Genomic DNA, 25,484 nt, shown 5'->3' on the forward strand with positions numbered 1-25,484 from the left:
TAACTAATATCCCGATGTTTTTATCTTTACCACTATTCTTATTTATGAATAATGGTATTTAAACACAACAACAATATGAGCTTAACAACAAAAACCACATAATTGTTTTTTTTTCACTTAAACTCAAAATATTAAAATACATTAACTATGAATTTTCATATTTCCTCAATAACAATATCCCTTTTGCCACTCAAATTTAAAACATTTCACCGATCGCTAACGCATGAGTAAACCGAACAATGCAAAACACCGTACTGACAATGCATTTACATTTTTCGTTATTGGATACCACGAAAAACCCCTCCAACATATTAAAAACAGGGAGAGAGAAAGGGCACACAAATATGTCTTTTCTCCAAAAACCCCTTCCCCAAATGGCGATTGTGACCAGTGTTGCCAATTTGGTGCTTTTAGCACCAAATTTAGTGCTTTTTGATTTCTAAAAACCACCAAATTGCCTTTTTGGTGCCTTTTCAAAAAAAGCACCAACTTGGTGCTTTCTGGCATTTTCATTTAGTGCTTTTGGTGCTTTTTTATTTTGAACAGTATTAAGTTTAATTGATACAAAAATTTTGATTAGACTTTCAAGAGCCGAAGAAACTCAAATTTATTGCCAAATATAGAATTTGATTGTTATGAAGTTGGTATTGATTATTATACCCTCCATCATAGGATGGGGGTATATTAACTTTGTCATTCCGTTTGTAACACATCTAAATATTGCTCTAAGACCCCATAAAGTATATATATTCTGGGTCGTGGTGAAATTCTGAGTCGATCTAAGCATGTCCGTCCGTCCGTCTGTTGAAATCACGCTAACTTCCGAACGAAACAAGCTATCGACTTGAAACTTGGCACAAGTAGTTTTTATCGATGTAGGTCGGATGGTATTGAAAATGGGCCATATCGGTCCACTTTTAAGTATAGCCCCCATATAAAGGGACCCTCAGATTTGGCTTGTGGAGCCTCTAACAGAAGCATATTTCATCCGATCCGGCTGAAATTTGGTATATGGTGTTGGTATATGGTCCCTAACAATCATGCAAAAATTGGACCACATCGGTCCATAATTATATATAGCCCCCATATAAACCGATCCCCAGATTTGGCTTGTGGAGCCTCTAACAGGAACATATTTCATCCGATCCGGCTGAAATTTGGTACATGATGTTGGTATATGGTCTCTAACAACCGTGCAAAAATTGGTCCATATCGGTCCTTAATTATATATAGCCCCCATATAAACCGATCCCCAGATTTGGCTTGTGGAGCCTCTAAGAAAAGCATATTTCATCCGATCCGGCTTAAACTTGGTACATGGTGTTGGTATATGGTCTCTAACAATCATGCAAAAATTGGTCCACATCGGTCAATAATTATATATAGCCCCCATATAAACCGATCCCCAGATTTGGCTTGCGGAGCCTCAAAGAGAAGCAGATTTAATCCGATCCGGCTGAAATTTGGTACATGATGTTGGTATATGGTCTCTAACAACCATGCAATAATTGGTCCAAATCGGTCCATAATTATATATAGACCCCATATAAACCGATCTCCAGATTTGGCTTGCGAAGCCTCAAAGAGGAGCAAGTTTCATCCGATCCGGCTGAAATTTGGTACATGGTATTGGTATATGGTCTCTAACAACCGTGCAAAAATTGGTCCACATCGGTCCATAATTATATATGGCGCCCATATAAACCGATCCCCAGATTTGGGTTGCGGAGCCTCAAAGAGAAGCAAATTTCATCCGATCCGCCTGAAATTTGGTACATGATACTGGTGTATGGTCTCTAACAACCATGCAAAAATTGGTCCACATCGGTTCATAATAATATATTCATCCGATCCGGCTGAAATTTGGTACATGGTATTGGTATATGGTCTCTAACAACCGTGCAAAAATTGGTCCACATCGGTTCATAATAATATATAGCCCCCATATGAACCGATCCCCAGATTTGGCTTGCGAAGTCTCCAAGAGAAGCAAATTTCATCCAATCCGGTTGTAATTTGGAACATGGTGTTAGTATATGACCTTTAACAACCGTGCCAGAATTGGTCCATATCGGTCCATAATTATATATAGCCCCCATAAAAAACATTCTCCAGATTTGACCTCCGGAGCCTCTTGGAGGAGCAAAATTCATCCGATCCGGTTCAAATTAGGCACGTGGTGTTAGTATATGGTCGCTAACAACCATACCAAAATTGGTCCAATCACACAAAAATTGGTCCATATCGGTTCATAATCATGGTTGCCACTAGAGCCAAAAATAATCTACCAAAATTTTATTTCTATAGAAAATTTTGTCAAAATTTTATTTCTAGAGAAAATTTTGTTAAAATTTTATTCGGTTCATAATAAAATTTTCATCATTGTCAAAATTTTATTTCTATAGAAAATTTTGTCAAAATTTTATTTCTATAGAAAATTTTGTTCAAATTTTATTCGGTTCATAATCATGGTTGCCACTCGAGCCAAAAATAACCTACCAAGATTTTATTTCTATAGAAAATGTTGTCAAAAGTTTATTTCTATGGAAAATTTTGTTAAAATTTTATTTCTGTAGAAATTTTTGTCAAAATTTTCTTTTTATAGAAAATTTGTCAAAATTTTTATTTCTATAGAAAATTTTGTGAAAATTTTATTTCTATAGCAAAATTTTGTTAAATTTTTATTTCTGTAGAAAATTTTGTCAAAATTTTATGTCTACTTTGTCAAACTGAATTATATACGTATTGGATCGATCTTTTTTGATTTAATATATACCGCGTATGGACTTACATACAATTTAGAAGATGGTGTTAGGAGGTTCTAAGATACCTTGCCATCGGCAAGCGTTACCGCAACTTAAGTAATTCGATTGTGGATGGCAGTGTTTAGATGAAGTTTGTACGCAATCCATGATGGAGGGTACATAAGCTTCGGCCTGGCCGAACTTACGGCCGTATATACTTGTTATACCCTTCACCACTACTGTGGTACAGGGTATAATAAGTTTGTGCATTTGTATGTAACGCCAAGAAGGAGTAATCATAGACCAACCTTTTAGTATACGGATCGGCTTAGAATTAAATTCTGAGTCGATTTAGCGATGTCCGTCTGTCTGTCTGTCCGTCTGTCTGTCCGTCTGTCTGTCCGTCTGTCTGTCTGTCTGTCTGTCTGTCTGTTGATGTATTTTTGTGTGCAAAGTACAGCTCGCAGTTTTAGTCCGATTGTCCTAAAATTTGGTATAGGGTCCTGTTTCGGCTCAAAGACGATCCCTATTGATTTTGGAAAAAATCGGTTCAGATTTAGATATAGCTGCCATATATATTTTTCACCGATCTGGTCATAATTGGCGTGTATATCAACCGATCTTCCTCAAATTCCGTACATCCGAATATTTCATGAGTCTCGAAAAACTTGCAAAATATCAGCTAAATCGGTTCAGATTTAGATATAGCTCCCATATATAGCTTTCGCCCGATTTACACTCATTTGCCCACAGAGGCCAATTTTTTGCTCCGATTTAGTTGAAATTTTGCACAGGGAGTAGAATTAGCGTTGTAACTATGCGTGCCAAATTTGCTTGAAATCGGTTCAGATTTGGATATATCTCCCATATAAAGCTTTCGCCCGATTTACACTCATATGACCACAGAGACCAATTTTTAACTCCGATTTAGTTGAAATTTTGCACAGGGAGTAGAATTAGCATTGTAACTATGCGTGCCAAATTTGGTTGAAATCGGTTCAGATTTAGATATAGCTCCCATATATATGTTTTTCCGATTTCCACAAAAATGGTCAAAATACCAACATTTTCCTTGTAAAATCGCCACTGCTTAGTCGAAAAGCTGTAAAAATGAATCTAATTTTCCTAAACTTCTAATACATATATATCGAGCGATAAATCATAAATAAACTTTTTCGAAGTTTCCTTAAAATTGCTTCAGATTTAAACGTTTCCCATATTTTTTTTACTAACATTGTGTTCCACCCTAGTGCATTAGCCGACTTAAATTTTGAGTCTATAGATTTTGTAGAAGTCTATCAAATTCTTCCAGATCGAGTGATATTTCAATGTATGTATTTGGGACAGACCTTTATATATAGCCCCCAACACATTTGACGGATGTGATATGGTATCGAAAATTTAGATCTACAAAGTGGTGCAGGGTATAATATAGTCGGCCCCGCCCGACTTTAGACTTTCCTTACTGGTTTTTTAATTAATATTGTTATTTAAGGTATTCTGTAGGAAAGTCGAGCGATGAGTGTCGAATTTTTGAATTTGGTAAAGATGTCATTAAAAACGTTTGTATTAAATTCACAAAAGCACGCACAACTGAAATAAGCAATAGACTCCTTCCATATATTAATATTTTGAAAGTTGAAAAACATCACTGAGCAAAATGTTCGAGTTTTGCTGCTAAAGTGAAAACTGTATCAGTAAAAAAGCCATAAAATTATGCATATTTGCTGCAAATTTTATTATAACTCAATGGGGAATACCCAAAAGCAAATTTTCACAAAGTTTGTATTCCTTAAAATGAATTATTAAAGAAAAGTAATTGTGAAAATATGATTATTTTAGCAGCTAACCTCGATCTTAATACCCACCTTAACTTCTTTAATTTTCGATTTTGTGGTGGAAAGTGGTAGAATTTATAATATATGGAATTTATAATATATTTTTGGTGCTTTTCGGCCTTGGGGAGTTGGCAACACTGATTGTGACCACTTGCTCTCTCTTTACTTTGCAGATTGGCCATTTCATGGTATCCAATAGCCAAAAATTCTTTGCATCGTCAGTCCGAGTTTTTAGATTGCGATGTTCGGTTTACTTGTGCCGTGGTGATCCGTGAAAGGTTTTCATATTTGAGTTTAAGTGCCAAAAGGGATATTGTTATTGAACAAATGTAATGTTCAAACTCTCGTAATATTTTTAACGAAAGAGTGTGAGCGAGAGTTTCCGTGTTTATTATTTCAATTGATTGAGATTGTGATCCCCTCTCCCTCTTCTCTATTATGTCACACAACGATTTTGGCACACGTACACTGTTAGTTTTATATTGTATGTTTATGCTATACATGTGTTTATGTTTATGCTTACACACATTCCAACACAAATATGATTTTCGCTTAAAACAAGTCTAGTGCATTGTGGACAATTTAAGAAACTGTACTCGCTAAGGTGAAAAAGTTATTTTTTATTTGTATCGAATTTTAATCCATGAAAAGCAGTGACTTTTAAATGTGCGTATGGATATTTGCGGCGCATGATATTCGTTGGTATACATATTTACTATTAGAAATTGCTGAAGCATGTTTTTGATTATTTACCATTGGTGAACGGCTATAGTCATTGCATTGAGCCCAAATTTAAGTAAGTCTTTGATTTGTTTTAATTTGTTTTATTTGAATAAATTTATGTGTGTGTCCTTTTAATACTCTGACTTAGTACCGCTTTTTTCCCTGTTCTCCTATGAAACTCACTGTTGTTGTAGTATTTAAGCATATTGTTTTTATTGTTATACAAAATGATTGTCCAACTAAAACCAAATGCAATTTTATTCAACACAGTACGAAATTCTCCTATTCCAATTTGTATTTCTACGTTATATCTACAATGTTGAAATTTAATGTTAAATTATAATAAAACAATAACTAACTCTGTATATTGTCAAGTGAGGGAGAGATAGAGGGGTTTTTGCACGTTTATTGATTGCTTGGACCTCCCTTCCCTTTTACCTGTTGTTGTTATATACACCCACAATGTCACAAAGTTGATGCTGTTAGTTGTGGGGAGAGTGGAAGTTGGTACATTCGCAATTGTGTAAGGAATATTAGGGGAAAATAACATTTCATTCATTTAAGATTGTATGCACTTCCTCCAGCTCTGTTGTAAATTATATTTCTAATAAAAATATGTAAAAATGTATATATTTATGAAACATTACTAAAAAGTTAAAACAGGTTAATGAAATGAATTGTTTCTGCAAATATAATTTTCAAACTCTCCTAAAACTTATTTGTTGAGATCGGACCAAAATTGATCCAAAATATTATTAATTTTTAAATTTGGTCTGATGGTCGGACCAAGGTTAGGTTAGGTTAAAGTGGCAGCCCGATTAAGATTCAGGCTCACTTAGACTATTCAGTCCATTGTGATGAAGGTTAGGTTAGGTTAGGTGGCAGCCCGATGTATCAGGCTTACTTGGACTATTCAGTCCATTGTGATACCACATTGTAGAACTTCTCTTTCATCACTGAGCGCTGCCCGATTCCATGTTAAGCTCAATGACAAGGGACCTCCTTTTTATAGCCGCGTCCGAACGTCGTTCCACATTGCAGTAAAACCACTTAGAGAAGCTTTGAAACCCTCATAAATGTCACCAGCAATAATGAGATGGGATAATCCACCGCTGAAAAACTTTTTGGTATCCGGTCGAATCAGGAATCGAACCCACGACCTTGTGTATGCAAGGCGGGCATGCTAACCATTGCACCACGGTGGCTCCCTGGTCGGACCAAAAAGAATTTGATTGAGTTTGGTCCATTTTCGTCACATCGGTATTTTTTCCAAACTTTCTATAGAAATAAAATTTTAACAATATTTTCCATAGAAATAAAATTTTGTCAAAATTTTGTACAGAAATAAACTTTAATATATTTTTATATAGATGCAAAATTATGCAAAAATTTTGTATAGGAAGAAAATTTGTGTTTTTTATAGAAATAAAATTTTGCGACAACTACCTATAGAAATAAAATTTTCACAAAATTGTCTATAGAAATAAAATTTTGACAAAATTTTCTATAGAAATAAAATTTTGATAAAATTTTCTATAGAAATAAAATTTTGACAAAATTTTCTATAGAAATAAAATTGTGACAAAATTTTCTATAGAAGAAAAATTTTGACAAAAATTTCTATAGAAATAAAAGATCGACGAGATTTTCTATAGAAGCAAAATTTTGACAAAAATTTCTATTGAAATAAAATTTTGACAAAATTTTCTACAGAAATAAAATTTTGAAAAATTTTTCTACAGAAATTAAATTTTGACAAAATGTTCTATAAAAACAAAATTTTGAAAAAATTTTCTACAGAAATAACATTTTGACAAAATTTTCTATAGAAACAAAATTTTGACAAAATTTTCTACTGAAATAAAATTTTGACAAAATTTTCTATAGCAATAAAATTTGTATATTTTATTTCTATAGAAATAAAATTTAGCGACATTTTCTATTGAAGTAAAATTTTGACAAAATGTTCTATAGAAATAAAATTTAGAAAAACTATTCTACAGAAATAAACTTTAAACATTTTATATAGAAACAAAATGTTGACAACATTTTCTATAGCAATAAAATTTTGAGAAAATTTTTATATAAATAAAATTTAGACAATATTTTTTATAGAGAAAATTTTGACAAAAAATTCTATAGAAATAATATCATACAAAACTTTTTTTCGGGAGGTTCAAATGTGGTTCATTGTTGGGTTTAATGAACTGCCTGAATTTATTCTGATAATTGGTTGATAGTTTTGCTGCAAGTAGAGGATGCTGATTAGGAATGTGGTAATTCCGAAACGTGCGTCCATCCAACCATCTTGCAGTCTATAGGGCTTTGCCCAAATAAATTTGACAAACATTCTTTTCCTCTGTTGGTTAAGCTACACTTGTAGTTTAGTCAATGTATGGTTTTAAGCTGCAATAAAAACAACAACAATGAAATACAATTTTAACAAAATTTTCTACAGAAATGAAATTTTGACAAACTTTTCTGATGAACTAAACTTCTAATAAAGTTTTTTACATATATAAAATTTTAACAAATTTTTCTACAGATATAAAATTTTGACAGACATTTTCTACAGAAATAAAATTTTGACGACATTTCCTATTGCAGTAAAATTTTGACAAAATGTTCTATAAAAACAAAATTTTGAAAAAAAAATTCTATTGAAATAAAATTTTGACAAAATTTTCTATAGAAACAAAATTTTGAAAAAAATTCTATTGAAATAAAATTTTGACAAAATTTTCTATAGAAACAAAATTTTGACAAAAATTTCTATTGAAATAAAATTTTGACAAAATTTTCTATAGAAATAAAATTTTGAAAAAATTTTCTACAGAAATAAAATTTTGAAAAAATTTTCTATAGAAATCAAATTTTCACAAAAATTTCTACTGACAAAAAACTTTCTATAGAAATAAAATTTATATATTTTATTTCTATAGAAATAAAATTTGGCGACATTTTCTATTGAAGTAAAATTTTGACAAAATTTTCTATAGAAATAAAATTTAGAAAAGCTATTCCACAGAAATAAACTTTAAAAATTTTCTATATAAATAAAATTTTGAGAAAATTTTCTATGACAAAATTTTTTTATAGAGAAAATTTTGACAAAAATTTCTATAGGAAATTAAATTTTGACAAATTGTTTTACAGAAATAAAATTTGAACAAACTTTTCTATATAAATAAATAGAAACAAAAATTTGACAAAATATTCTATCGATGTAAAATTTTGGATACATTTTTACTTTTAAATGATATTAATTTAATTTTGAAAAATGGTCTGCTGCTACGATTTGGGGTCCAATTTTGGAAAAATATTGGTCCAAAATAAAATTTCATTGTGGCAACGATGATTGCCTTTACCTCTTCTGTAATGCCGTGATGCCAACTCCCGAAGGGCAAAAAGCACCAAAAATAAATTCTAACATAGCAGTTCCCATCACAAAAACTACTCCAGCCAGCAAAAATTCAATGTACCACTAAAAAAATAAACTTCCAAATATTGAAAAAAAAAAAACAACACCAAAAGCACAAAATGAAAACGCCAGAAAGCACCAAGTTCGTGCTGTTTTTGAAAAGGAGCTCAAAAAGGATATTTGGTTCTTTTTGGACATCAAAAAGCACTAAATTTGGTGTTAAAAGCAGTAAAGCAAAACAAAAAAAGTGTTGCCGGAAATGGAAAATTGGTGCAGAAGCGATGAATTTACCATGAGCTTGTCATAGGACGGATGTCCATCATCATCAGCCGTTGCACTGAATTTCCTTCTCTGCTTATGGTGTGATCCGAAATCAGTGTTTTGGAATGAATTAAAAATGCTTGTGATATTTTGACAAATAAATAATTTTTGTAAGAAATTAATTAGATTTGTGATAGACTTGAGATTCGAATACTATCCGGTGCGTTTAAAACCAATATCGATACTAACATATTGACTGATAATAAAATGACGGTATATCATAAATATGTAATGATTTCTATTTAAATTAGTTTAACCTGGAAAATAATTTTTCGTAAGAAAATCATTAAAATATTGGGACTTTATTTTCTACTGACATCAACCGATTATAACTCGAACTTAACCACTGACAAGATGTCAGAGAGAATGAAAACACAAGAGGACGAAAATTTCTCTTCTACAAAAACAACAAATGTAAACCGTATAGATGTCGCACAATGCCTGCAGCTTTGGTATAACCGATGTTGCGGCCGAAGCGCTGTTTTGATAAATTGTTTATAAAGGCATCGGTAGTTATAATTTCAAATTATCTGCCAAAAAATTTAATGATTTAATTTAATAATTTAAACGAAAACATTTTTAAAAAAGAATATTTGGTACTACATAGTAGGTTTTAAAACCTATTTTCTTTACGTTTCGTAAAGTCGGCAGAGATCTGAACTGGGTGACGCCGATGCAAACTGTATGATATTTGAGAGAAGCGCCGACAAAAACTGCATGATATTAGAGAAATTTTCCTCATGACTGCACGCAAAGAAAAAAAACGTTTGGAAAACGTGTACCAAAAATGTTTTTCTTTTGTTAGAGTTTTTTGAATTGCTTCGAAAATTTTAAACTTTTATCACCAAAAAAATTCGTTTGTTACAACATTTTTATTTCTTCAATAAAAAAAGTTATTTTTGAAACAACAACACAGTCCATTTCGTTTATATCACACACTGTTCTTTTCTGACTTTAGGTCTTTAATAAGACACATTTTGCAATTCAAAATTTAATATACTACAATGTAATGTTGAAAATTTTTTCGGAATCTTCCGAACATATCTGGAATATATGTAAAAAAAAAAACAAAAAAACTTTGGTCGAAGCAGGGATCGAACCCACGACCCTTGGCATGCAAGTCGGACGTAGCAACCACTGCTCCACGGTGCCAAACTAAATGTTTGTTTCTGTTAAATAAACTTTGTTTATTCGGTTCGTGGGCGCCGCAAGCTATGCTATATAAATATAACTTATACGGATATTTATCTATTGATGACCATAACAGGTACATAGCTCAGTGGTTAGTGTGTTGGCTTACAAAGTGCATGGTCCGCGGTTCGATTCTCCGTCCAGGCGAAAGGTAAAAAAATTTTAAAAATTTATAAAATCGTATAATTTCTTCTACATTGTTGGTATTACACGAAAAGGTGTTAAAAACTAAAAAAAGCTCGCTGATGTGAGAAAGATGTGAAGGAAAATGCAATTAGCAAGAAAACAATGTTTTTCTTTTGAGTTTGTCTTTATGAAATTGTTTTTACATCCTGGAAAAGAATAAACGTTTATCACAAAAAGTATATACTTTTCTTCCAAATACACTTCCTTACAGCGAAAAGCAAATGAGAAGCGAACTTTGTTTGTCTAAAATTTCGTTTGGGAGGAAAGAATTATTTTTTGCGTGTGTTACCTACTGACGCAGATTCCCTTCACAGTTTCGTCCGCTTGTCTGTTTATTCTCTCTGAAGATGTAGCGACATGTGTTGCCACCTGATCACTAAGAACCTATGGTAACTATATAAGGGCTTTTAATGATTTCACTTCGATCAACAATATACCTTATAGGGCCTCAATCTAATATCTGGATTTACTGAAAGTCAATATACACCCTATCCTATGGTGGATGCTATAAAAATGTCTAACTATTTATGGGTAGCCACCCATGAATAGTTAGACATTTACATTACTTACCAAAAATTTGATGTGCAAGTCTAATAAATAATTCAGTTAACTTGCCGACAACAAAAAAATATATAAATGATTTTTCTTTTGTTGAAATGAGAGCAATATATTTCATGCAAATAAATTGAATTAATACACAAGAACTACCAGCACCACCTACATTCTGTATTACCTCAATTGCATATGAAAATAGCAACTTTTTACTACCGTCTGCCTTGTATAAGTATAGAATTTTCTTAGAAGTCACATACAAAAGCTGCTATTAATTTGTGGTGCAAAGTTCGTTGATTTGGTTTAGTATGTACGGCTTTAGGACAATAACAACTACTTCACATCTTGATTCACAGGCGAAATAATTGAATTTGGTAATAAATTGTTGCAAAAACCAAAAAACAACACACACAGAACAAAGAATTGCAATAGCAAAAAAAAAATAGAACAAATGGGAGAACACAACAACAGGCCAATGAATTTCTCAAAAACCAAAACACGTTTGTTTCCCAACCAAAATTGGGATAACGTACAAAAAACATAATTCAAAGTGAAACGGTTGTGAGGTGAGTGTGTTTGTATATTCACCCCCCAAACAAGGTGAAATTGTATGTTCACCATTACTAAGGAAAGTGAAAGCAATTGTTGAATTTTTGTTCACCACTATTGACAAGTTTTCGAAAATTTTAGATAAAAGCAACAACAAGTGGTCTTTCTATGGTGTGTAGAGATATTCGTTTATTTATCTTTTGTTCATTTGTACAGATTTTCTCTTGCATTCAAATTTAAGAGAGAAAAAGTTAATTCAAAAAGCTTTTTTAAGATATTCGAAATTGTTTTTCATCAAAACTTTTAACGAATGCCAGCCATATACAACATAAACAATATTTGGTGTGTTGTGTGTTAGGCCCAAGAGAGTCACTATGCTTTACTTTGTGTATAGTTTGTTACAAGGTAATACATTGTGAGTGGTAGAGAGAGAGAGAGAGAGAGAGGGAGTACTCTTTATTTTCAGGAAGCTGGTATCTAACCATGACAATGATGACGACAATGACGAAGGCCTTTTACTTGTTTTACCACTATTGCTTTTTCTAATACAAAAATAAAGCAAAATATTTTAGGGTCCTTGTTCTTAAATCACTTCATCTCTTGCTTAACATAAATATCTATACTCTCTTTTATATTGTAATTGGAGTTTTGTTCTTTTATTTCGAATATCATACAAAAAACTGTGAATTCTTGAGATAAAAACACAGCTTATAAAGCCTTCGTTCATTCTTCGTTCCTTGCTACGCTCTCTCTGCCCCTCTCGGGAGGAGACGAAATTTAACGAATACAATCCCAAAAAGAGTGTAACAAAGAAATAACCGTAACAAAAGGGAATACCAAGAATCACAGTTCTGATGTAAAGCCACTGTGTGTGTGGTGTGTGTTGTTGCTGCTGCCTCTGCCGATGCTGCTGCGGCTGCTAATGCTTAGCTGACAAGGAGTTCAGTTAGCAGCATTTCACTTAATGCCGATAAACATTCGGAGTTTATCATCAGTATGCCGAATGGACTACGCGTATTTAGACGTGAATTTTCCCAAGTACTCCGGTATACGCGTTGGTCGCGTGAAACTTGATTCCCTCGAAAATAAAACGCAAAGGATTTAAAGGCGAAGTGAAAAATAAAATGTGAAAAAAAAAATAAAAATTTGTCAAAAAGAAAATTATAAAAATTATAATTTTTCAAGTGTTACACATTACTTGATAAAAATAAAATTTAAAAAAAAATATATAATATGTGAAAAGTATTAAAAAAAATTATCAAGTGCTAAAGTGTGTGTGAAATGTTTTAAAATCTAAAGATTTCCTTATACCTCTAAACCATCATTACAGAATCCTTAATAACCAACCACAAAAATAAGGTGAATTTCTTATTAAATTTCAAAGTGAGAGTTTAGCAAAAGTGAAATATACAAACAAACCAAATAACCTTATTACCCCCCCCAAAAAATGTAAAATGTTCATCATCAACATTATTCACATTCAATTGTTGCTTTAAATTTTTGTTCTGCTGTAAGTCCTCACCATCCACACACATTGTTAGAAAAAGTTCCTACATTAGTTTGGCCAACAATGAATGAAAAAGGAAGAATACAACCTGGTAAAAGATTGGGTGCCGGGCTCGTTTTGCTTGTGTGACATGTGTCCGTCTTTCTTTTTGTTAATACAGCTATCCCCTAATAAAGAAGCTGGGTAGTAGAAAAATTTTTGATGTGGAATTTCTTTGAATTCAAACTTTGATTATAATCTTCAAAGTTGCTTGCTGCCCTCTTGGCTTTTTTTTGCAATTTGTATGAATAGATAAGCCCCACTCGCTCCCCCCTTCAATTCATCAACTCAATACAAAATATATGTAAGTTAATGTATGTGTGTGTGTCTATAAAAAAGCCAGAGCATGGGTTTGTTGAGTGTGAACCAAGAATGAGTGAATTGTGAATGATTGTTGTTGCTTTGATGGTGTTAGAGATGAGGCCGATGATGATGTTGATATTCGCCCATTATGTGTTCTTAACTCGTGCTTTAGTTGTTGTTGCTATTGCTCTTGTAATGGTCGGGGTAGCCCTTGTCTTTTTATATGTTTAGTTGTGGGAGAAGAGAATAGTTTACCAAAGCTATTCCTTTCTCCCTAAATTAAATTAGAGCGAAAGGTGGGTGGAGGGGGTTTATTTTTTAGATGAAAATCCCTTCTACAATTAGTTAAGTGAGGGGGAAATCTAAAGATATTAACCAGATGTTGCTACTTAAAGCAATTAAGAGAAATTCTTTTGGATCTCTAACATTGACTGAAGTTGTTTTTTTTTTAATACGAGGAGTTTAAAGAGAACTATTGTGATGTTATGTTTAATGGAACTGGAATCCATTTGCTAATCAAAACTAATTTGATCATAAGTATTTTAATTCAAATTATAAAATTGCTGAAAGTATTTTTTTTTTAAGTGAAAAAAAAAAAATAATAATAATAAATTGTAGTAACTAAGACAATTAACTGAAAAAACTTAATTTCCCTAATTATTAAAAGCGAATATGTGAAAATGTCCCTTAATAAATCCGATTTACTTAGATTAAACAGAATTCTATGCAAACTCTACACGCAAAAAAATTATATTTGTTTCTACACAGAAAAAATGAATCTGTTTTATAGGAAGAATGAACTACCTTGTACGAAAATTTTACTTCACATTTTTAGATATCTACAAATCGTTGGTAAAACCAGGATCATTCAATGTCCTGGTGAACTTTTTAACTGTAAATTAAGAAATTACATCCTCGCATAGAAGAAGAAGAAATGAACTATAAGTAAAGAAGAAAATCATTGGAGCCAAATAATGACAGTTTTAATCATAGAGAAGTTTATTACAATTTTTGGGAATCTTACGAAAACTTTATCCTGCTTTATTTCATATCGAACTAATGTGTACGGTCATTGAACTTTATACCCACGTTAAGCTCATAAAATATTTGAGACATAATTAAAACGAAGAAAATTTCATTGGGCTGTGGAAAATTAAAAAAAAAAAAAAAAAAATAAATTTTAACTACAAACAAATAATTGTTTGCACTAAAAATACGTAAAAACTAGCCTTTGCTTTCAGTGTATAAATACAATTTTGTAAAAAGTTCCTTGGAAACTTTTTTGCAGAAACTTCAAATTGTACGTTCAAACTCGACTTTAAGTACAAATAGATTCATGCTTCAGTTAAAAATTATATTTAAAATAAAGTCTTGAAAGAAGTCTCCTATTTTTTTGCTTTTTATCTTCATAAAAAAAAATCGTCGCATTTAAGGACAATTTTTATGATATCTAAGACTTGTTGGTTATCTATTAAATTCAAAGCGACCTCAGTTTAAAAGAGTTTTAAGATATCCATTTAGGGTTGTATTGTTTAAATCTAAGGATTTGCGTACTTGAAACAAGGAAAATCTTAATTTATTCGTATGTTTCAGTTTTATTTTTCATAAAGAAACACGGTTGCCACTTGAGACAAAAATAATCTACCAAAATTTTTAGAAAATTTTACACAAAAATTACCAAACAAAATAATCTTATTTCGCAAAATTTTATTTCCAAAGAAAATTTTGTAAAAAAATTTTATTTCTGTAGCAAATTTTGTCAAAAAAATTTTATTTCTGTAGCAAATTTTGTCAATTTTTTTTCTATAGAAAATTGTGTCATTTTTTTTCTATAGAAGAATTTGTCAAAATTTTATTTCTATAAAAAAATTTGTTAAAATTTTATTTCTATAGAAAATGTTGTCAAAATTTTATTTCTATAAACAAATTTGTCAAAATTTTGTTTCTATAGAATATTTTGTCAACATTTGTTTTCTATAGCAAATTTTGTCAAAATTTTATTTTTATAGAAAATTTTGTCAAAATTTTATTTTTATAGAAAATTTTGTCAAACTTTTATTTCTATAGAACATTATATCGAAATTTTATTTCTATAAAAAAAAATTGTCAAAATTTTATTTCTATAGAAAATTTAGCCAAATTTTTATTTCTATAGAAAATTTTGTCAACATTTTTTTTCTATAGAAAATTTTGTCAAATTTTTATTTCTATAGAAAATTTTGTCAAAATTTTATTTCTAAAAACATTATTTTCAAAATTTTATTTCTATGAAAAAATTTTGTAAAAATTTTATTTCTATAAAAATTTTTTGTAGAAATTTTATTTCTATAAATTTTTTTTTAAAACTTTATTTCTATAGAAAATTTTATCAAAATTTTTTTTCTATAGAAAATTTTGTCAAAATTTTATTTCTATAAACAAAAATTGTTAAAATTTTATTTCTATAGAAAATTTTGTCAAAATTTTATTTCAATAGAATATTTGGTCAAAATTTTATTTCAATAGATAATTTTGTCAAAATTTTATTTTTATAGAAAATTTGGTCAAAATTTTATTTCTATAGAAAATTTTGTCAAAATTTTATTTCTATAGAAAATTTTGTCAAAATTTGTTTTCTATGGAAAATTTTGTCAACGTTTTATTTCGATAGAAAATTTTATTTCTATAAAATGTTAAAATTTTATTTTTATAGAAACTTTTGTCAAAATTTTATTTCTATAGAAAATTTTGTCAAAATTTTATTTCTATAGAAAATTTTGTCAAAATTTTATTTCTATAAACAAATTTGTCAAAATTTTATTTCTACAGAAAATTTTGTCAAAATTTTATTTCTATAAACAAATTTGTCAAAATTTTATTTCCATAGAAAATTTGTCAAAATTTTATTTCTGTAGAAAATTTTATAGAAATTTTATTTTTATAAAAAAAAATTGTTAACATTTTATTTCTATGGAAAATTATGTCAAAATTTTATTTGTATAGGAACTTTAGTCAAAATTTTATTTCGATAGATAATTTTGTCAAAATTTTATTTCTATAAAAAATGTTGTCAAAATTTTATTTCTATAGAAAATTTTGTCAAAATTTTATTTCTACAGAAAATTTTGTCAAAATTTTATTTCTATAGAAAATTTTGCCAAAATTTGTTTTCTATGGAAAATTTTGTCAACGTTTTATTTCTATAGAAAATATTATCAAAATTGTATTTCTATAAAAAAAAATTGTTAAAAGTTTATTTTTATAAAAAATTGTTATCAAAATGTTATTTCTATAGAAAATTTTGTCAAAATTTTATTTCAATAGAACATTTTGTCAAAATTTTATTTCAACGGAAAATATATTCAAAATTTTATTTCTGTAGAGAATTTTGTCAAAATTTAATTTTTATAGAAAAGTTTGTCAAAATTTTATTTCTATAGAAAATTTACGTTAGGGTGGAATATTTTGCAAAATACCAATCTACCAATGTACCAATCTACCATAACATACAGTAAAAATATCTGTAATTTTTGGTAGAATTCTACCAACTGTGCCAACCGTCTAAAGAAATAGTTTCAAATTACTTTATAAACTTGTTAGCCGAAACTTTTAATTTAATGGAGTAAATAATCCAACTTAATTTCAAGTACAAATTATCCCATGTCTGAAGTAAACAGTCTCCTTAGAGTGTATTGGAGGGACGCATTGTGGTAGAATGGTTAACATGCCCGGTGTGCATACAAAGGTTCGTGAGTTCAATCCCAAGTTTGACCGAAAATGAAAAAAAGTTTTTCGACGGTGGTTTATTTCGTCTCAGTAAAACTGATGAGATTTCTGAGTGTATCAAACTTCTCTAAACAGGTTTCACTACAATACTTCACATATGTGAAACGCCATTTGGATTCGGCTATTAAAAGGAGGTCCTTTGTCAGCGAGCTTAACATTGAATCGGGCAGAACTCATTGATAAGAGAGAAGTTCACCACTTGTGGTGGCACAACTGCCTATTACAATTTTTTATCAATATAACCTAGCACAAGTTTATATAAGATTTAGTTCTTTTTTGTGTTAGGATGACATAAATAAATAAACCTGAAGCATCGGGCTGTCACTATACCTAACCTAATATATCTATTAGAGCCAAGGTGATTTCACTTCAAAAGAGTTTTCTTTCATGTTAAGACAATCTTCTTTAGTTCGTATCACTTAAATCTAAGTACAACATACAATTAATGAATTTCATTGATTGATCGTCTTTTGGTAAAATAAAATATCTTTGTATCAAAGAAAAACGCCTTCTTTGCTACGCATATGTGGCATGAAATCTTTGGGCTTACGTCAATAATTTTTTCAGTGTATGGTACAACAATAATATATTTCTTTTTTTCCCTCGTAAACTAACATTCCAAAGAAGCACTGAGTCAGCTTAAAATCTAACATAATTTTATGCATTACACTGCCAACTGATCCATGTTCAACGTACGCTTCTGGGTGCTGAACTATGGTCTTAGTATTCCTGACAGAATTGTCTTCCGCATTCTTGTTGATATCACCGTTCTTGTTATTACGAATTCACAATGTCCTTTTCGGTTGTCCTGGATATAACTTTATGAGTTTATTTTTCTATTATAAACGCACACAAACACACACTATCCCACTGTGTGTGTATGTTTGGTAGAGTTTTTCGCTTTTATTGCTACTACGGATGATGCTGTTTGTATGGACAATCGGTATACGTTTTATAAAAGGAATCTAATATCATCTTTAATTTAGAGCATTTGTCTCTTCACCAAGCTTAGTTGGTGGTGCACAAATATGATGACAACGACCATAAGAAGCAGATGGGAGGGAGGGATAAAGATTTGCTTTTCACTAGGAAAAATTTTGGTCGTATTCAAGCTGAATTTTTCGATTTTTTTGTATGTTTGTGCCTTGTGTGTGTTCTTGTGATTCTAGCTAGTATTTATAGTTTTGTGATTTTACGGTGGTGCTTCCATTAAATCACATTAAATCCTTTTTGAATGCCAGGGTCCCTTTTCAAGAAATGAAATCATCTGAATTTAAGTTTGAGTCAAAAGGATCATTGTGGCAGCGCAGCACATTGTTAGCTACTGTGACAATGACAGCATGATTTTTAAAATCTGAGACCATTAACGGGAATTATAAGAGAATTTTTGGTGTGGTTTTGTTATGTTAACAACAACAGCAACAACCACAGCAACAACAACTTTAAGAATAAACACATGTTATCCTGTAGCTTCATTTTTGAGACCCAACAAATATAGAAATTTTTTCTTTCCCCAAAACTCCCTCAGGATATATATGGAGTGGATAGACAAAAGTTAACCATAAATATGTTAATTTTTTCTTTTGTGAATGCTCCGGTTTTTTCCTTCTTTCTTTGGGTTTGTGACCCCATACTTTAAAGAGAATTTAAACAATGTTTTCAAGCGTTTTTTGTATTAAAGAACAATTGTTTGATATTTAATTGAATTATAGCCAGATGACTGAACGGTAATTGTCCTTCTTGAGAGGGGTTAGTTTGAATGTGCATATTATAGAAACTAAAATTAAGGCGTAAATTCCTATAGAAGTTGTAACATGTTAATTTAAAAATATATAAAAAAGAAAATAGTTTCGTTGTAGAAATTCATTATGATAAAAAGGTGAAAAAACAGGCCAAAGTATTTATGATTAAAATAAAAAAAAACAATCACAATAGATTAATTGATTTTAGAGCTCATATCAATTGTTTTTAAATCGTTCGACGTTCGACTTGTTCGAATTGCTAAAGTCAACTTCTCCAATTTGGGAATAGTAGAATATATACGACTTTTTAAATGTCTGAAAAATACGTATTTTGGGACTATGGAAATCTCGTATTTGAACATTACGAATTTTGATATTGTAACCAATTATCTGTATAAAAAGCTCGAGATCACGTTTATCTTTCAGATCAATTTTTGAAATTTCAATTTTTTTCTTTAAATGTCGATTAATTATGTTGGCCAACACTACAATCCGACAGAGGTTAATTAAATTTTAAATGGTGCAATGGTTAGCATGCCCGCCTTGCACACACAGAAGTTCCTCAGTTCAATTCCTCCTTCGAGTGAACACTAACAAAATTTTTAGCGGTGGATTATCACTTCTCAGTGATACTGGTGACATTTCTGAGTGCTTCAAAGCTTATCTGAATGGTTTCACCGCAATGTGGAACGACGTTTGGATTCGGCTATAAAAAGAAGGTCCCTTGTCATTGTGGTATTACAATGGACCTGAATAGTTTAAGTTAGCCTGATACATCGGACTGCCACTATACCTATGCTTAATTCATCTAATTAATTTTTTATTGAAATTTTGTTGAATAACAGAAATTATAGTTTCAGCCAACTAAGCCAATTAAAACAAGTATATACGGCCGGAAGTTCGACCAGGCCGAAGCTTATGTACCCTCCACCATGGATTGCGTAGAAACTTCTACTGAAGACTGTCATCCACAATCGAATTACTTGGGTTGCGGTAACACTTGCCGATGGCAAGGTATCTTAAAACTTCCTAACACCGTCTTCTAAATTGCAAAGTACTCCATACGTGGTAAATATTAAACTAAACAAGTATATACGGCCGTAAGTTCGGCCAGGCCGAAGCTTATGTACCCTCCATCATGGATTGCGTAGAAACTTCTGCCATCCACAATCGAATTACTTAAGTTGCGGTAACGCTTGCCGATGGCAAGGTATCTTAAAACCTCCTAACGAAATTTTCTATAGAAATAAAATTTTCACAAAATTTTCTATAGAAATAAAAATTTTGACAAAATTTTCTATAGAAAGAAAATTTTGACAAAAATTTCTACAGAAATAAAATTTTAACAAAATTTTCTATAGAAATAAACTTTTGACAAAATATTCTATAGAAATAAAATCTTGGTAGATTATTTTTGGCTCGAGTGGCAATCATGATTATGAACCGAATAAAATTTGAACAAAATTTTCTATAGAAATAAAGTTTTGACAAAATTTTCTATAGAAATAAAATTTTGACAATGATGAAAATTTTATTATGAACCGAATAAAATTTTAACAAAATTTTCTATAGAAATAAAATTTTGACAAAATTTTCTATAGAAATAAAATTTTGACAAAATTTTTTATATAAATAAAATTTTGGTAGATTATTTTTGGCTCTAGTGGCAACAATAAGCGATATGGACCAATTTTTGTGTGATTGGACCAATTTTGGTATGGTTGTTAGCGACCATATACTAACACCACGTTCCTAATTTGAACCGAATCGGATGAATTTTGTTCCACCAAGAGGCTCCGGAGGTCAAATCTGGAGAACGTTTTATATGGGGGCTATATATAATTATGGAGCGATATGGGCCAATTTCTGCATGGTTGTGAGAGACCATATACCAACACCATATACAAAATTGCAGCCGGATCGGATGAAATATGCTTCTGGTAGAGGCTCCACAAGCCAAATCTGAGGGTCCCTTTATATGAAGGCTATACGTAAAAGTGGACCGATATGTCCCATTTTCAATATCATCCGACCTACATCGATAACAACTACTTGTGCCAAGTTTCAAGTCGATAGCTTGTTTCGTTTGGAAGTTAGCGTGATTTAAATAGACGGACGGACGGACATGCTTAGTTCGACTCAGAATTTCACCACGACCCAGAATATATATACTTTATGTGGTCTGAGAGCAATATTTCGATGTGTTACAAACGGAATGACAAAGTTAATATACCCCCATCCTATGATGGAGGGTATAAAAAGGCCGATTAAATACGTATATAATTAAGTTTGACAACATTTTTTTACAGAAATAAAATTTTGACAAAAGTTTCTATAGAAATAAAATTTTGACAAAACAAAATTTTGACAACATTCTCTACAGAAATAAAACTTTGACAAAATTTTCTATATCAATAAAATTTTGACAAAAATTTTTTTATAGAAATAAAATTTTGACAAAATTTTCAATACAAATAAACTTTTGACAAAATTTTCTATAGAACAAAAGTGTTGACAAAATTTTTCTATAGAAATAAAATGTTGACCAAATTTTCTATAGAACAAAAATTTTGACCAAATTTTCTATAGACATAAAAATTTGACAAAATTTTCTACAGTAATAAAATTTTGGTAGATTATTTTTGGCTCGAGTGGCAACCATGATTATGCACCGATATGGACCAATTTTTGTATGATTGGGGATCGGCTGTATAAAACTATAGACCGATATGGACCAATTTTGGCATGGTTGTTATAGGCCATATACTAACACCACGCTTCGAATTTCAACCGGATCGAATGAATTTTGCTCCCCCAAAAGGCTCCGGAGGACAAATCTGGGTACCGGGTTACAAGGGGGCTATATATAATTATGGACCGATATGGACCAATTCTTGCACATATTAATACCACGTACCAAATTTCAACTGGATCGGATGAATTTTGTTCCTGTAAGCGGCTCCGGAGGTCAAATCTGGGGATCGCTTTATATGGGGACTATATATAATTATGGAGCGATATGGACCAATTTCTGCATGGTTGTTGGAGACCATATACGTATACCATGTATCAAATTTCAGCCGGATCGGATGAAATTTGCTTCTCTTAGAGGTTCCGCAAGCCAAATCGGGAGATCGGTTTATATGGAGGCTACATATAATTATGGACCAATGTGGACCAATTTTTGCATGGTTGTTAGAGACAACTTACTAATACCATGTACCAAATTTCAGCCGGGTCGGATGAAATTTGCTTCTCTTAGAGGTTCCGCAAGCCAAATCGGGAGATCGGTTTGTATGGGGGCTATATGTAATTATGGACCGATATGGACCAATTTTTGCATGGTTGTTAGAGACCATATACTAACATCATGTACCAAATTTCAGCCGGATCGGATGAAATTTGCATCTCTTAGAGCAATCGAAAGCCAAATTTGAGGGTCCGTTTATATGGGGGCTATACGTAAAAGTGGGCCGATATGGACCAATTTTTGCACGGTTGTTAGAGACCATATACTAGGTTAGGTTAGGTTATGTGGCAGCCCGATGTATCAGGCCCACTTAGACTATGCAGTCCATTGTGATACCACAGTGGTGAACTTCTCTCTTATCACTGAGTGCTGCCCGATTCCATGTTAAACTCAATGACATGGGACCTCCTTTTTATAGCCGAGTCCGAACGGCGTTCCACATTCCAGTGAAACCACTTGGAGAAGCTTTGAAACCCTCAGAAATGTCACCAGCATTACTGAGGTTGGATAATCCATTACTGAGGTTGGTGTTCGGTCATAGCAGGAATCGAACCCACGACCTTGTGTATGCAAGGCGGGCATGTAACCATTGCACCACGGCGGCTCCCGACCATATACTAACATTATGTACCAAATTTCAGCCGGATTGGATGAAATTTGCTTCTCTTAGAGCAATCGCAAGCCAAATTTGGGGGTCCGTTTATATGGGGGCTGTACGTAAAAGTGGACCGATATGGCCCATTTGCAATACCATCCGACCTACATCAATAACAACTACTTGTGCCAAGTTTCAAGTCGATAGCTTGTTTCGTTCGGAAGTTAGCGTGATTTCAACAGACGGACGGACGGACATGCTCAGATCGACTCAGAATTTCACCACGACCGAATATATATATTTTATGGGGTCTTAGAGCAATATTTCGATGTGTTACAAACGGAATGACAAAGTTAATATACCCCCCATCTTAAAAAAAGAGAAATTTTGAAGTCAGATATACTTTACACGGTGAAGTAGATGACAAATAATTTTAATAGATATATTTTCATGCTGGTCAAAATTTTGTTCATCTGTCACTGATAATAGCGTATATCAAGTGGTGTCGAACCATGAAAGAGCTTACTTTACTTTTGATACCAATGATAAAATTTTTTAACATAGGCAATCATTTGCCAACATAAGTTCTTCTACATAAAAAAAGATGGTCTGTTTTTTTATATTACTACATATTGTCAAAGAAGATCTAATTGGATTAACAATAACATATGTACAAATTACAATTTTATTCGATTAGCATATGTACATTTACGGAGAACATCAATTATTACTGTTCAAACATTAATGTGACATCAATCATTTCCCATGACATTTTTATTTCCATGCCACTTTTAATGATGGTAATTCATTTTCATACCTACATACATATACAAAATGTTAAAACATGAAAATGATATATATAATTATGATACGAATTAATAATGAGTATTATCAGACAATTGAAAAAAAAAACAAAAATAATTATTACAAAAAAAAAAAAAAATACAAAAACAATTACAAGATTTTCGAAATAGTTTTATGTTAAATCACATATGATAACGAATTTGACATACATTGTTCAAAAACACAAAACTATCGGAAATAACGTCAACTTTTAGAAACAGTTTAGATTTGTATGAATTGGCTACATTTGGCATGTATTATGGCCGACAAATCCAGCAAACGATGCACGAAAGTGGCTCTGCGGTATCTTGGCCCGCTTGAAATTATCGACACTTTGGTAGTTTTTACTGACACCCGGTGTAAAATTTCAACTGATTGAAGTCTGGAGGATTTGGTAACCATTGTAGCGTACTGAGTCCTGCAATCGTTTATGTGTCTGTCGAGGGTTTGAATACTGCTTTTATACAGAAAAAAATTTTACGAAAAGTTTTCCAATTAAAATTTTAATTGAATTTTAAAATATATTCAATTAAAAATTTAGTTGATTCCGCGATTTTTTTTCATTGAAACAAAAATCAATCACAAAAATTAATAGTATCAATTAGTTTTTTAATTGACCTTCAATTAATTTATTTAATTGATATTATCATTTCTGTGATTGAAGAGATTTCAATAAAAAATTAATTGGATCAATTAATTTCGTGATTGAATCAGAACAAAAATTTTTTTGTGTAGGCTATTTTTCCGATATTAATCTGCATTTATTTTGAACCAAAATGCAAAATCCCCAACAAAAGTAAAGGCTGGTTAAAATTTCAAGGGCCGATGTTGATTTTGAATAAAACACAAACTATTAAGGAAATTATTGTAATTTTATTTTATTATGATATATTGCTATTACTCAATTATGTATGGAACAAAATATCGGCCAAATGGGCGCCGCGACCTCGGTGGCACACCTTCATCCGATGGTCCAAATTGTCGATAACGCTCAGGCATAATGGATGTTCTATGCCGTTAAGGTGCCCAATTATCTCATCCTTTAGCTCTTGAATTGTTGCTGGCTTATCGACGTACACCTTTTCTTTCAAATAACCCCAAAGAAAAAAGTCCAACGGTGTCAAATCACATGATCTTGGCGGCCAATTGACATCGCCATTACGTGAGATAACACGGCCATTGAATTTGTTGCGCAACAGAGCCATTGTTTCGTTAGCTGTGTGGCAATTGGCACCGTCCTGCTGAAACCACATATCGTCCACATCCATATCTTCCAATTCGGGCCATAAAAAGTTCGTTATCATCTCACGATAGCGAACACCATTCACAGTAACTGCCTGTCCGGCTCATTTTGGAAAAAATACGGCCCGATGATGCCGCCAGCCCATAGATCGCACGAAACAGTCACTATTTGTGGGTGCATTGGTTTTTCGACAATCACTCTTGGATTCTCATTCGCCCAAATGCGGCAATTCTGTTTATTGACGAATCCACTGAAGTGAAAATGTGCCTCATCACTGAAGATGAAGGTGCACGATATGCATTTTGATTTCAACGCCCATCCTCATAATAAGTCTGGATAACTTTAACATGTTGTTGGATTGTGTATCTCTCCATCAAATTGAGTTCAAATTGAGTAAGTCTGAAATAGAGAAATGTCAAATAAAATCCCCAGATTTGGCTTGCGGAGCCTCTAAGAGAAGCAAATTGCATCCTATCCGGCTGAAATTTGGTACATGGTGTTAGCATATGGTCTCTAATGACCATGCAAAAATTGGTCCACATCGGTCCATAATTATATATAGTCCCCATATAAACCGATCACCAGATTTGAGCTCCGGAGTCTCTTGGAAGAGCAAAGTTCATCTGATTCAGTTGAAATATGGCTTCAAACACCCATGCAAAAATTGGTCGA

General features: G+C 31.7%; 1 protein-coding gene across 1 annotated transcript in view; it reads left to right on the forward strand.

The window, feature by feature from the left end:
* Positions 1-12,686: 12,686 nt before the first annotated feature.
* The window catches only part of 5-HT1A (5-hydroxytryptamine (serotonin) receptor 1A), a 747,640-nt gene continuing 734,842 nt past the window's right edge, over positions 12,687-25,484 (forward strand). Inside the window, exon 1 of the mRNA XM_075312823.1 lies at positions 12,687-12,884. The gene's annotated coding sequence lies outside the window, so the exon portion shown is untranslated. The remainder of the gene's footprint in view (positions 12,885-25,484) is intronic.

Source organism: Haematobia irritans, chromosome 5, assembly GCF_050003625.1.
Source record: "Haematobia irritans isolate KBUSLIRL chromosome 5, ASM5000362v1, whole genome shotgun sequence".
Taxonomy (NCBI): Eukaryota; Metazoa; Arthropoda; class Insecta; order Diptera; family Muscidae; genus Haematobia; species Haematobia irritans.